This window comes from Helianthus annuus, chromosome 12 (genome assembly GCF_002127325.2).
Source record: "Helianthus annuus cultivar XRQ/B chromosome 12, HanXRQr2.0-SUNRISE, whole genome shotgun sequence".
Lineage (NCBI taxonomy): Eukaryota > Viridiplantae > Streptophyta > Magnoliopsida > Asterales > Asteraceae > Helianthus > Helianthus annuus.
The window spans coordinates 83,724,130-83,738,692 of record NC_035444.2 but is presented as its reverse complement, the minus strand read 5'-3'; the positions used below and the strand labels follow the sequence as shown (position 1 = coordinate 83,738,692).

Below are 14,563 nucleotides of genomic sequence, written 5' to 3'. Positions count from 1 at the left end.
CTTGTTAACGACATTACTTTTGAGAAGGTTCCAAAAGCTAAAATGTTAAACGTACTATAAAAGAATTCACAACATTCATATTAAAATTTACATTTCTAGACATTATATATTTCAACTATACGATCGATCTATCCGTGCAATCCTTGCTCTTGACTCGATCTATGTCCGCTTCACTTCCTAAGTAGCAGAAGAAGTCCGTGTATCACCTGTGGGCATCACATACAACTTAGCCATTAGTCAACGACAACATCATATAACATTAATCTCATATAATTAAGGATTGAATAACGTTTGACAATTTAACATTAGTTCATCCAACTATCCTTACTCATCCTCTTATTCCGGGTTGGGCTTAAATTTCGTAAGAATCTGATGTACTCGATCCTGCATTACATACCAACCTCAAACGCATAATTAGTAACGTTAAAACTCTACGTATTTAAATCATGCACACGTACCATCTTACATGCATACATACTCCTCTACATACATACATACCTGTCTTACAACTTTACATACGTACATACACTCATACATGTCTTTACACATACATACATACACAACCACATACGTACATATCCTTCCTACATTCTTATATAATCATACAATATTTACATGGGACTTAGACTTAGATTTATAGCCCATAGACATCTAAGGAACCATCAAAATCATGTTTGGAAAGTTCACCGTAGTCCACGGATAACGAACCGAAGCCTACGATACATAAATCAACTTAAATAACAAATTTTTAGGTTTTTGAACTTGGGAAGGGCGTCGGCGACGGCCCTAGGGTCGTCGGCGACGGCCCTTGCAATTACCCGTAGCCAAAAATCCCCGTAGACAGTCAAATAACCCGTCAGCCAAAAATTCACTTTCTGGAGCCCGTCGGCGACGCCCCTATACCCGTCGGCGACGCCCTCTAGAATTTGCAGTTTTCTGCAGTTCCGTTTCGTCGTCCGTACGCACTAAAACGCGCATAACTTTTGAACCGTTTACCCGTTTAACCTCCCGTTTCTTCCTACATGCTTGTAAATTCACATTCTATCATATTAACTTCAAATCCTACCTCCGGATTAAGGAAATTCTTAACTTACGTGCATTCGACATATTATCATTTTCTAACTATTTGACCCGTTCGTGCATTTATCAACATAATCTGTTTATTTGACCTCAATCTCATATGAACTTTAATAATTTCATTGGCACCTATCATAAAAGATTAAATTCTCGGACGTCTTGCATCCTCTTCACCCATTTTCGCTCAAGGCTTATTTTTGACCCGTTATGGGTATTTGCGCATTAAGTGGACTATGACATACCAAACCCTATACTTCACTTTCATACTTGTCCAAGACATTACTCTAATCGAATAGCTCGTTTCCAAACGACTTCTAAGGTCGTTTGCCCGATATACCTATCAAGGGCATTTTAGTCAACTATACTCTATCCTTAATAACAAAGGAATTCCTTACATAAGTAACCAATTCCACTACTTAACTACAATTTCTTAATCATACCTACCTTGCTCGGATCAAAACTAAGATCCATTTAATACTTCATTGACATCATACAATTCATTCCTATTTGACCTCAATTATCACATATAATTAAATTGCATATAACATTACATAAACAACTAAGAAGTGATTACGGAATCACTTACCTTGAGCGTCCGTTTTCGTATTCCCTTCCTTGTCTCCTCTTGACCCGTTAGCTTTCCATGCTTGATCCCTTGCTAATACGACGCATATCATTTCATTCCATCATATTTCAACATTGTTAGTATACATGATCATTCCTCGTATCAATCATTCTATTCCTATGTCACCTTGACTTTCATTGGTCACCACTAACATTCATAAGGCATAGACTCGTTACTACACTATTCGTAGTTCAATCAAATCAACCTACCATCATGTGTGTCGTATAATTATCTAGCAAGTTTTTACATTTTGTACACGTTCACCTCTTAATCACCATTAGACAAATAACCAAAGCCATGATGGCCGTCACACCATACAAGTACAAGGTAAAATCCCCAAAATGCATGATTTTGATCAAAGCATACATTCAACCCGAATTCTCATATGAATTCCATCTAAAGCATATTATTCAAGCTAGTTCACTATCAATTACTTTATTAATACCTTCTATGCGTATTCATCGATTCATTGCATACAATCTCATATATCAAACTCACCTAAGCATTTCATCAAGCACTTGGCGTGCGTACCACAGTTTATGCACAATGTACAAGCATCTTAAGCACAATTTCCATACTTCACTCATTGATTAACATAAACATCCTACTAACTTGAAATCTACCATTCTAATCAAGAGCACATAGTTCTAAATCAATTACTCCTAACAATTTCACCAACACCAACCTAATTAGCATGTAGAACTTCACAAATTCTTAACCATCTTTTGTCATGCAAATGGGTTTTGCCCTAAACCACTCTCATATTCAAGATTTAGCATTTCTTGATGTTTTAACAACCATAGCAACCATTAATCATACCAATTAATGCATTATATTCACGAATTTTACTAAACCCACAAAATCAAACATCACCAAATCATGAAATTTCACTTACTTGAGGTTAAGAACACTTAGTACATCAAAATTCCTTGCTCATGCATCTGATTCCTTGCTAATTTCGCCTTTAATTGATGGAATTTTAGTGACTTAGGGTTTATGAGAGGGAAAGAGTTCCCTTTCCCTTCTCTCGATCGCACACCAGACTCAAAGTCTGGTTTCTTTTTTTTATCAACTTTATAACATAATTACACATCTAGTCCCTTATCTTTTTAAAACATATCACTTTACCTCATATTTACACACTAACTTTGCTAAACCTTAATATTGGTAAAATTTCATGTTTACCATTTCTTTTTGCTAACTCATTGTGAATTAAACATTATAATGTGTCCTACGAAATTTGGGGTGTTACATATTCCTTGCGGAGATACTTGCTAGCTTGGACACATGACATGAGTTTGAGACCCTTCGAAGCAGTTTCACCATAGAAACACAGTAAATCACCATTCGCGAGCGAGAATCGAATCATCTTATCGAAGCACACAACTTCTGCATGGTTTTCACGAAGAAAGTCCATACCCGAACTTCCAAGATTAGTGTCGTCTAATCTCATAACTCTTAATCTGGTGTTAGTCCTGTTACACCGCGTTTTAACACACGTTACGGTGAATGCTTGTCATTCGCTATTTGTTAAATCCTAACGTAAACAAGTATCACTATTAGTATAGTGGGCCTTAGATATATTTGAGCCAAATTGCATGAGCCGAGGCCCAAACCAAGCCAAACTTGCAACCGAAGGCATGCTGGGCCGGTCAAAGTCCACGTGGGTCACATGCTGGCTAAGTGGGTCGCTTTCCCCTTCCTTTCTTTTGTTACCCTATTGTGTGCAGCCCAAATTAGGAAGCCCAAAAGCAAACCTACCTAAACTAACTTAAGCCCAATCGGTTACCTAAGCCCAATCGGTTACTTGAGCCCAACCGATTATTGAAGGTTATATATGGGCATGTTGTATGCCATAATTCACGTAAACAAACTAGAAACCCTAGGTTTCTCTGATCGCACGTTCCAGTAGACGTCTCCCCCCCCTCGAAGCTTTCTCCTTTAAGTCAAGCCATCCGGTTAGTAAAATTACTTTTATGTTGGTTCCTTTATGATAACTCTGTCTATGTGACCATGATTGTCTTGTGTGCTCGAAATTTCAAGATGATAGGGTTCTTGACACTTAGTTGTATTATAAAAACTGTTATGTGATTAGTTTGGGACATGATGACATAGGCACGAATTAGAGTATCTCTAACAAGATACTTGAGCATGAATAACTTGTAATATGGGTTCATACTTTGACTAGGGATTTCTAGCAATATATGAAAGTAATCGGCCTTGAAACATGATTAATTGATAGGTTCATATGTGCTTTTATTAAAAAGATTGAAGTAATTTTCTATGCACTGTAACTTGTTCATGAAAATAAAAATTATGGATTGTAATTATTATTTAATGGGCCGCATAAAAATCATTGATCAAACGTGAGTATTTTAGTTCTTAAAATTGAGCCATTTGATATGGTTAAATCATTGAATCATGGGCTGCAATTTTAATTGGGGATGCACAGTGGGCCGGGGTATTACATATACGTTTGTGTTGTTGGGCCGCAGTCCAAAGATTTTCTTTTAGCGAAACGGATCAGGTGTGGGGTGGCCCAGTTTGTTGGCAACGGGCTGTTTACACTGGTTCGAGCCATCTTGTTGTGCGTCGGGCCGCACAGCAGGCCGTGATCCTTAGTTTTGGGCTCAGGCCCAACTGTGTCAATGATGACTTGCATGTTAGGTTTGTCTGTGTTGAGTTTGGTTTGTTGCTAATGGGCCGAAGAGTTAACAGTAATGGATTATGATTGTTTGGTTTTAGGTATGTTACTAGCAGATCATATAGAAGTCACAATTAGTTAGGCCAGTTGCGAGAGATGTTGGGTTGGGAAATTAGTTTGGGACTGCAACACATAAAATCTGTTAGGGCGTCACACTTAGACTTGGGCCGAGTGCTTGAACAGAATTGTATGTGTATGTTAGATGGGTCACCACTGTGTACATGAACTGCTTCAAGTAACGGTATTGGGCCAAAGACTGCAAGTGGGCTGGATTGTTTAGTTAATATTGAATTAATTTATTAATGCAATGGGCCGGATGGGATTTTTGGGTGGTAATCGAATGGCATATTAACTGTTGGGGCAATAGCTTTTATAGACATTTCGTTTCATGTTGTTTTATCTCGATTTTTGTGGGGATTATGATTTGTAGTGGGTTGTGAACATATCATATATTGTGCATATTGATAGGGTTTATGACTTGTGAATGGGATTGTGCAAACATCTAGATAGTGGAAGAGTTAGAATTTAAATAGGTGATAATGTTCATGAAATTTGATCAAGTATGTGTGGTTATATGAAACGTGATCTATGTGCTACTTGAATACGTGATTAATGGTATGTGAATCTGAATAGACGTAAATACCTATGATAGGACGTGATTGAGTAGAGTATATTGGCAAATAAATTATCAGCCGAGCAAACCAAGGTGAGTGTCACACTCCAACCGATGGCGGAAACATCGGGATGAGATGAACAAATTGCTCAAAACAACATAACACTATTGTGACAATAAATTACTAAATTCATTTCATAAATTGTAAAGTGGGGTACATAGTTCCAAATAAATAAACATAACATTCAACAATAATCAAAAATGCTAAGTGGGTTTCTAATGTCCATCCTAGCTTGATTCTTGTTTTCTTGGTCATTCAACCTGCAATAGGTATTAAAATAAAATCAACAAAAGCATGTTGGCGAGTATACAAGTTTTCATACATAGCATAGTACGTGTTTAAAATGTTGCTCATATCCAAATGTGAATTACAATATCATATTGACAGTATATACTCGAAACGATGTTACTCTACGTGTCCAAACCAAAGTTTAACGCAATTAAAGTGCCTACCCAAAAGAGTATGGGTGGTTTTAACATAGATTAACCTAACAATACCCGTTAATATAACGAGAGGGGCGTTTCTCAACCTATAGCGCTACCATTGTTAGGGGAGGCTTGTACGAAGTTAATGAACACATAGTCATGAATGTTTACATTAGCATAACATGTCTAACATGATTAAAATGTATCACATAGGGTAAGGATAGAGTGTGCGTAAAATGTTTGATGTGATTGTGATGTTTGATATAGAATACATATTGCACCCAAAAGTGGAAAATTGAAAATGGGTCATGTTTACTCACCTTAGATTGCTTTGCGTTTCTTGGAAAAGAGATTAGGGAGTGAGTTGGATCCAAGAGAGTTGTAACAAGCGCAAGAGATTTACCCTATTTGATTGGGAATTCGTTAATTTAGGTTGGTAACATGGTAATGGGATTTAATAATAATGTGTGGAATATTAATTCGTTGAATGATAATATTTGTAAATATTTAAATAATAGGATGTGATTAAAATAAAATGATAAACTTAGTATTATTGTAAATAATAAATATGTTATAGTAACAAATATGATAAATAAGATTTTTATAATATTTGAATTTATCTTGTTGTTAATAAAATAAATAGTTTCTAAAGTAATTTATTTTGAATTTAAATGTAATGGTAACGATTATAATTTCCGAATTTTTATTTAGTAATAATTTCAATAATACTAAAAATGATATTAACAATATTAATTTCTATATCATTATAAAATGGTAATATAATAATAATAATAATTAAAATAACAGTGAATGATAATAATAATATCATGATAATTTTAATAAAAATTCAGATTACTAAATCTGATTATAAATTAATAATAATAACAACTAAACAATAATAATAATATTATATTAAATAGGATACTTAAAACAGAAAAAAAAGAAAACAGAATCGGAAAAAACGATGCAGTACCGACTCGGGTCTTCTCCGGCGAAGTTCCGGCGAGTTGCAGGTTTTCCGGCGAGAGTTGCAGGTTTTCCGGCGACTGGAGTGTGCTCCGGCGGTGTCTGCGAGAGAAGAAGAGGCAGTGTGATTCCGGTTTGTGTGAGTTTCGGGTGGAAAGGTACCGGGTATTTATAGGAGGTTTGATGTCGGGTAAGTATGGAAACGAGGGGGAATTACGAGGTGATTGATCCTGGTATATGGTAACAGCAATCATGGCCGGAAATCACGAAAATGAGAAAGATGGAAGGTTGACTGGGGGGTTTACGCGTTTCTTGATTTGAGCGGTTAAAGGAAAATTGGTTTGAATTTCAATTAGTGCATAAATATAATTTGTTTCCAAATATGTTTGGATGTGCCATGCCCGGCTGAGTGGTTAAGTGTTCGTTTGTTGATGTGATGGTCGCGGGTTCGAGACACGTTAAGGGGCGGTTCATACAAGGAACCCCCCTTTTTTGTTTCTTTTTGATACTAACTGCACTAACTGAGTTTTCTAACTCAGTTAGTTATTTCTTTTACAAAAACAAACCTAGTTAGCTCTAACTAGGTTAATTTGATTATACAATAGGGTTAACTAACCAAGTTAGGTATATACTAACTTTGTTAACCAAAACTAATTTTTATAATTATAAACTTTATTAAAATATTAGTCTATTTAATTGTTTAAAATATTAAATTATTTAATTAATAAATATTATAATTATTTGATTTAACCCAAATTTTGGGTATTTTACCGAATTAACATACAAATTCCCGATTTTTGTCAGGTTTAGGGTAATCTCTTGGCAACGCTTGATTCAAGAACTGAGATTAGGATAAAAAAAATTCAAAACGAGTCGGATTTGGATATCCGTTTTTGACGGATGTTACAGTGAGTTCACACTCTTTCCAAGGCATGGGATTCCCAAGGGTTGGGAATGGGTAAATGAACTAAACGGTAATTACGACCATCCTCCGTGGGTAGGATGCCAAGAATACACACTGGACCAAAACTCTATCATGAAGTCCCTCATTTATATCGACTTAATCGCTGAGGCCTATGGCGAGCGGGTCATTAGTTAATAGCGCTATTAGGTTTAACAAACCTTACACCGTGTCGTTCGAACGGGCGTGTACTAATGGACTATGGGCAAAGGGTCAATGCTGATAGACATTGACTTAGGGCACCACTTACATTTTCGTAGCAGTCGATACATACGGTCTAGTATCACATGGGAAGCCCCCACTAATCTTCGCACACATGTCTGGGAGGCCGCGATACGAATTAATACGATGCATGGTTTACAAAACGAACACATGGTTTACGAAACGAATACTATAACTAAACAATCAAATGTGAACTCGCTCAACTTTGTTGTTGACTCGTTGTTACATACCTTGCAGGTCGTTAGGTAAATCTGTAAACGAACCGAACGAACACGAACAAGGCCTTGTTCGTGTTCGTTCGTTAAGAAAATAAATGTGTTCACGAACGGTTCATGAACACTTACCGAACGAGATTTTATGTTTGTGTTCGTTCATTAAGGAAATGAGCGTGTTCGCGAACGGTTCACGAACACAAACGGACACAAATAAATTTGGCGAACGCGATGAAGGATAAAGATAGATGGCCCAAAGAGTAGCACTCGAACTTGCATCCCTTATTGTGGAACGGGGGTCGATCGTATTCGCCGACGTAAATAATGAGAAATGAAAGGAAATTGATGCGTAAAAAAAGTGAAAGTGGGTTTCCTAGTTTAATTGTTAGGGTAATAAAATAAATAAAAGTTTAATAATATATAAAGTACAAATAAAATATAAGAAAGTACAAAGATCTTCAATTAAAACACAAACATACGAACATAAACGAACGCAAATCGACGAATGTTCACGAACACGTTCACGAACACCTTACTGAACGTTCACGAACACAATCGAACGAACGAGACCTCTGTTCATGTTCGTTCATTTAACTAATCGAACGAAATTTCTTGTTCATGTTCGTTCGTTTATTAAACGAACGAACATAAACGAACTTCCCGCCGAACGGTTCACGAACTGTTTGCTGAACGTTCGGTTCGTTTACAGCCCTATCGTTAGGTACTCATGGAGCTTGCACAGGGAGGCGCGGTCGTTGTGGGACATGGCAGTGTGTGTCATGCTAAGAACATTACTTTATTTCATACTTAATACTTACGTTGGGTTTTAGATTTATGCTTCCGCTAAACACTTAACTATGTTTTTGATTTGAAACACCTTTCATATTGCGTGGTTGAATTTTACTTATTACTTGTTATGTTCAATATGATTGGTGGCTTGATCCTGGTCAGTCACGCCTCCAGGCGGTGGTACTCCGCATGTGGATTTTGGGGGTGTGACAGATTGGTATCAGAGCCATTGGTTATAGTGAACTTGGTTTTAATAAGGGAATTTTTTTTATTAAAATCAGACTATAACCTGTACAGTCCTCAACGATCCACAACGACGCTTTGCTCCACGTGCAAGACTCAACACTATAGGTGATACTATTCATGTTTACATTACCTACTTGTTAGATACATATTACATTGCTCATGGTAGGCTTAGATAACGTAGCAACTACTATTTGAAAACCCTGTTAGCTCACACTCTTCTGTCATTCCACACTTGCGTATTGATACGACGCACTTCTCACTTGTGTTCTCTTACTTGTGAAGATCATGAGTGGACGCGTTAACATGACACAAGCCCAGCTGACGGCTCTGATTAACCAACAAGTTGCTGCGGCACTTGCAGCCGCACAAGTAGGAGGTATGCCCTGCAGTCATAACTCACTCTAGGATCTTTAGATCCTACACTCCTAAACCAACTCTTGTGTTTAACCTTGTCCTTTTCTTATATACACAACAGGTCAGAACGCTCAGCCACCTGTTTGCACATTCAAAACTTTCATGGACTGTCGTCCAAGTACTTTCAGTGGCACTGAAGGGGCAGTTGGACTCCTCCACTTGTTCGAGAAGCTCGAGTCAGTCTTCAAAATGTGTGAATGCCCTGAGGCTCGTAGGGTGAAGTACGTCACTGGTACTCTCGAAGGCGTTGCATTGACTTGGTGGAACGCACAAGTGCAAATGTTGGGGCTGGTAGCTGCCAATGCCACCCCATGGAACAAATTTAAGGAACTGATCAAGCGGGAATACTGTAGTCGTGATGACATCCACAAGTTGGAAGTGGAGTTCTTTAACCTGAAGATGACAGGGTCAGAAATAGAGGCGTATACGAAAAGGTCAAACGAGCTGGCCATCTTGTGTCCAACTATGGTGGATCCTCCCATCAAGCGTATCGAGCTGTATCTCAGGGGCTTGTGCCAGAAATTCAAAGCCATGTGACTTCGGCTAACCTTGTTACCATCCAGGATGTTACTTGTCTTGCTCATCGTCTCACAGACCAGGCAGTGGAACAGAACAGGCTGCATAAGCGTATCGGTGCTACTACTACTACTACTTCTGCTACTCCCAGTGATAACAAGCGAAAGTGGGATGGAGCCTCCAGCAAGGGTTCGACTTCGGTTCAGTCCCAGGTACAGCAGCGAAAGATTGATGATTACCAGAGTCCGGGTCAACAGTCTTCTGATAGTCAAAGGCAGGGTGGATATCGAGGAAATCTTCCGAAGTGCAACACATGCAACAGGTACCACAATGGTCAGTGCAACAAGGGTCGTTGTCAGAGGTGTCTCAAGATGGGCCATGAAGCTAAGGATTGCAGGAGCTCACGACCTGCGAATCATAACCGTCAGCAACAACCACCAGCTCCACGGAACCAGTAACAGCAGCAGCAGGGTAACAACAAAGGATGCTTTCAGTGTGGTGCTGAAGACCATTTCAAAAGAGACTGCCCCCAGTTGAATCAGAATCAGAACAACAACAACCAAGGAAATGGGAACAACAATGGGGGTAACAACGACGGCAATGGTGCTAGGGGACGTGTCTTCGTGATCGGTCAGGGTGAGTTCCTACTTGACGACTTTTATGTTACTGTTTAATTTGATTCGGGTGCCGATACTAGTTTCGTGTCTTTAAAAGTTAGTCAAATGCTTAATCGTACCCCAAAACTTTTGAACACCAAGCACATAGAAGAACTAACAAACGGTAAAAGTCTAGAGGCCACACACATAGTTTAGGGTTGCAATCTTTTTCTTGCTTATCAGACCTTTTCTATCGACCCCATTCCTATCGTTCTGTGGAATTTCGGGACGAAATTCCAAACCAACGGGGGGATGATGTGACACCCCAAGAAAAACCAGGAAACCACGCAACTTAACAAGCTTCCTCAGTAACCACGTACTAAATTTCGGGACAAAATTTCTTTCAAGTTGGGGATGATGTGACAACCCGAACTTTCAAGATTAGTGTCGTCTAATCTCATAACTCTTAATCTGGTGTTAGTCCTGTTACACTGCATTTTAACACATGTTACGGTGAATGCTTGTCATTCGCTACTTGTTAAATCCTAACATAAACAAGTATCACTATTAGTATAGTGGGCCTTAGATATATTTGAGCCAAATTGCATGAGCCGAGGCCCAAACCAAGCCAAACTTGCAACCGAAGGCATGCTGGGCCGGTCAAAGTCCACGTGGGTCACACGCCGGCTAAGTGGGTCGCTTTCCCCTTCCTTTCTTTTGTTACCCTATTGTGTGCAGCCCAAATCAGGAAGCCTAAAAGCAAACCTACCTAAACTAACTTAAGCCCAATCGGTTACCTAAGCCCAATCGATTACTTGAGCCCAACCGATTATTGAAGGTTATATATGGGCATGTTGTATGCATAATTCATGTAAACAAACTAGAAACCCTAGGTTTCTCTGATCGCACGTTCCAGTAGACGTCTCCCCCCCCCTCGAAGCTTTCTCCTTTAAGTCAAGCCATCCGGTTAGTAAAATTACTTTTATGTTGGTTCCTTTATGATAACTCTGTCTATGTGACCATGATTGTCTTGTGTGATAGAAATTTCAAGATGATAGGGTTCTTGACACTTAGTTGTATTATAAAAACTGTTATGTGATTAGTTTGGGACATGATGACATAGGCTCGAACTAGAGTATCTCTAACAAGATACTTGAACATGAATAACTTGTAATATGGGTTCATACTTTGACTAGGGATTTCCAGCAATATATGAAAGTAATCGGCCTTGAAACATGATTAATTGATAGGTTCATATGTGCTTTTATTAAAAAGATTGAAGTAATTTTCTATGCACTGTAACTTGTTCATGAAAATAAAAATTATGGATTGTAATTATTATTTAATGGGCCGCATAAAAATCATTGATCAAACGTGAGTATTTTAGTTCTTAAAATTGAGCCATTTGATATGGTTAAATCATTGAATCATGGGCTGCAATTTTAGTTGGGGATGCACATTGGCCGGGGTATTACATATACGTTTGTGTTGTTGGGCCGCAGTCCAAAGACTTTCTTTTAGCGAAACGGATCAGGCGTGGGGTGGCCCAGTTTGTTGGTAACGGGCTGTTTGCACTGGTTCGAGCCATCTTGTTGTGCGTCGGGCCGCACAGCAGGCCGTGATCCTTAGTTTTGGGCTCAGGCCCAACTGTGTTAATGATGACTTGCATGTTAGGTTTGTCTGTGTTGAGTTTGGTTTGTTGCTAGTGGGCCGAAGAGTTAACAGTAATGGATTAGGATTGTTTGGTTTTAGGTATGTTACTAGCAGATTATATAGAAGTCACAATTAGTTGGGCCAGTTGCGAGAGATGTTGGGTTGGGAAATTAGTTTGGGACTGCAACAACATAAAATCTGTTAGGGCGTCACACTTAGACTTGGGCCGAGTGCTTGAACAGAATTGTATGTGTATGTTAGATGGGTCACCACTGTGTACATGAACTGCTTCAAGTAACGGTATTGGGCCAAAGACTGCAAGTGGGCTGGATTATTTAGTTAATATTGAATTAATTTATTAATGCAATGGGTCGGATGGGATTTTTGGGTGGTAATCGAATGGCATATTAACTGTTGGGGCAATAGCTTTTATAAACATTTCATTTCATGTTGTTTTATCTCGATTTTTGTGGGGATTATGATTTGGAGTGGGTTGTGAACATATCATATATTGTGCATATTGATAGGGGTTGTGATTTGTGAATGGGATTGTGCAAACATCTAGATAGTGGAAGAGTTAGAATTTAAATAGGTGATAATGTTCACGAAATTTGATCAAGTATGTGTGGTTATATGAAATGTGATCTATGTGCTACTTGAATACGTGATTAATGGTATGTGAATCTGATTAGACGTAAATACCTATGATAGGACGTGATTGAATAGAGTATATTGGCAAATAAATTATCAGCCGAGCAAACCAAGGTGAGTTCACACTCTTTCCAAGGCATGGGATTCCCAAGGGTTGGGAATGGGTAAATGAACTAAACGGTAATTATGACCATCCTCCGTGGGTAGGATGCCAAGAATACACACTGGACCAAAACTCTATCATGAAATCCCTAATTTATATCAACTTAATCGCCGAGGCCTATGGCGAGCGGGTCATTAGTTAATAGCGCTATTAGGTTTAACAAACCTCACACCGTGTCGTTCGAACGCGCGTGTACTAATGGACTATGGGCAAAGGGTCAATGCTGATAGACATTGACTTAGGGCACCACTTACATTTTCGTAGCAGTCGATACATACAGTCTAGTAACACATGGGAAGCCCCCACTAATCTTCGCACACATGTCTGGGAGACCGCGATACGAATTAATACGATACATGGTTTACAAAACGAACACATGGTTTACGAAACGAATACTATAACTAAACAATCAACTGTGAACTCGCTCAACTTTGTTGTTGACTCGTTGTTACATGCCTTGCAGGTCGTTAGGTACTAATGGAACTTGCACAGGGAGGCGCGGTCGTTGTGGGACATGACAGTGTGTGCCATGCTAAGAACATTACTTTATCTCATACTTAATACTTACGTTAGGTTTTACATTTATGCTTCCGCTAAACACTTAACTATGTTTTTGATTTGAAACACCTTTCGTATTGCGTGGTTGAATTTTACTTATTACTTGTTATGTTCAATATGATTGGTGGCTTGATCCTGGTCAGTCACGCCTCCAGGCGGTGGTATTCCGCGTGTGGATTTTGGGGGTGTGACAATGTCAAAACTTTCGAGTTGCATCGGAATAAGGTCGATTGGGAAGATATGATTGTTGAGTTCAAGAGTACAATCACGGAGAACAGAATTAACGGCGACAGTTCTTCCGGTGGCGGCTTCAACATCGAAAGTCGAGGGGAGATGGGAGCGCTTGCGACTAAGGAGCTTCTCGAATTCAAACGACACAAAGCAATTATCGGCTCCAGTATCAAACAAACATGATGCATAAATACCATTCACAAGGAACATACCATTGACCACGTTGCTGTTGAACGTTCTGGCGCGTGCGGCTTGTTGCTGTTGCTGCAGCTGTTGCTGCTGATGAGGTTGCTGCTGCTGGGGCTCTTGCTTCACAACCCTGTTTGGGCACATGTTCGCAAAGTGGTTGGGATCTCCACATGCGAAGCAGGCTCGGGCGTTGAACGCGGGTGCTTGAGCCGCGTGATGGCCTTGCAGGGCTGGGAGTAGAGCTTGATGAGTAGTGGCAGGAGCTGTGTAGGATCGTATTTACGACCAAATGAGTCGGTCAGAATCAATACACAACTGTTTGAGAGGCGAAAACAAACAAACAGCCTAGAATCAGTGTAAGAAATGAGTAGAAAAAGAATATGATGCTTAAAACAAGCTTCTCATTGATAATTGACTTGAATACACGGTGGAAATCTGACAGCACTTCGTTACACCACTACTGATTTCGTACCAAATGAGAAGCACACAGCCTATATATAGGCATTTGATTTCGCACGAAATAACCATGTGTAATTTCGTGCGAAATAGCAAACATTGATTTCGTGCGAAATAGCCACATGCTATTTCGTGCGAAATCACTACAAAACATATAAAATTACATTTTTGACCCTGTAAACCCTACTACAGGCTACCGACATGACCTAGACTTTAGACGTAGGCTATAGACATT

At 39.1% G+C, this 14,563-nt stretch overlaps 1 long non-coding RNA gene across 1 annotated transcript; it reads right to left on the bottom strand.

The window, feature by feature from the left end:
* Positions 1-1,755, bottom strand: LOC110896910. Its single transcript, XR_002568274.2, has 3 exons — positions 1,664-1,755; positions 329-384; positions 1-206 (listed from the first exon to the last, which is right to left on the bottom strand). It is a non-coding gene; the product is annotated as an uncharacterized LOC110896910 (long non-coding RNA).
* Positions 1,756-14,563: the final 12,808 nt, after the last annotated feature.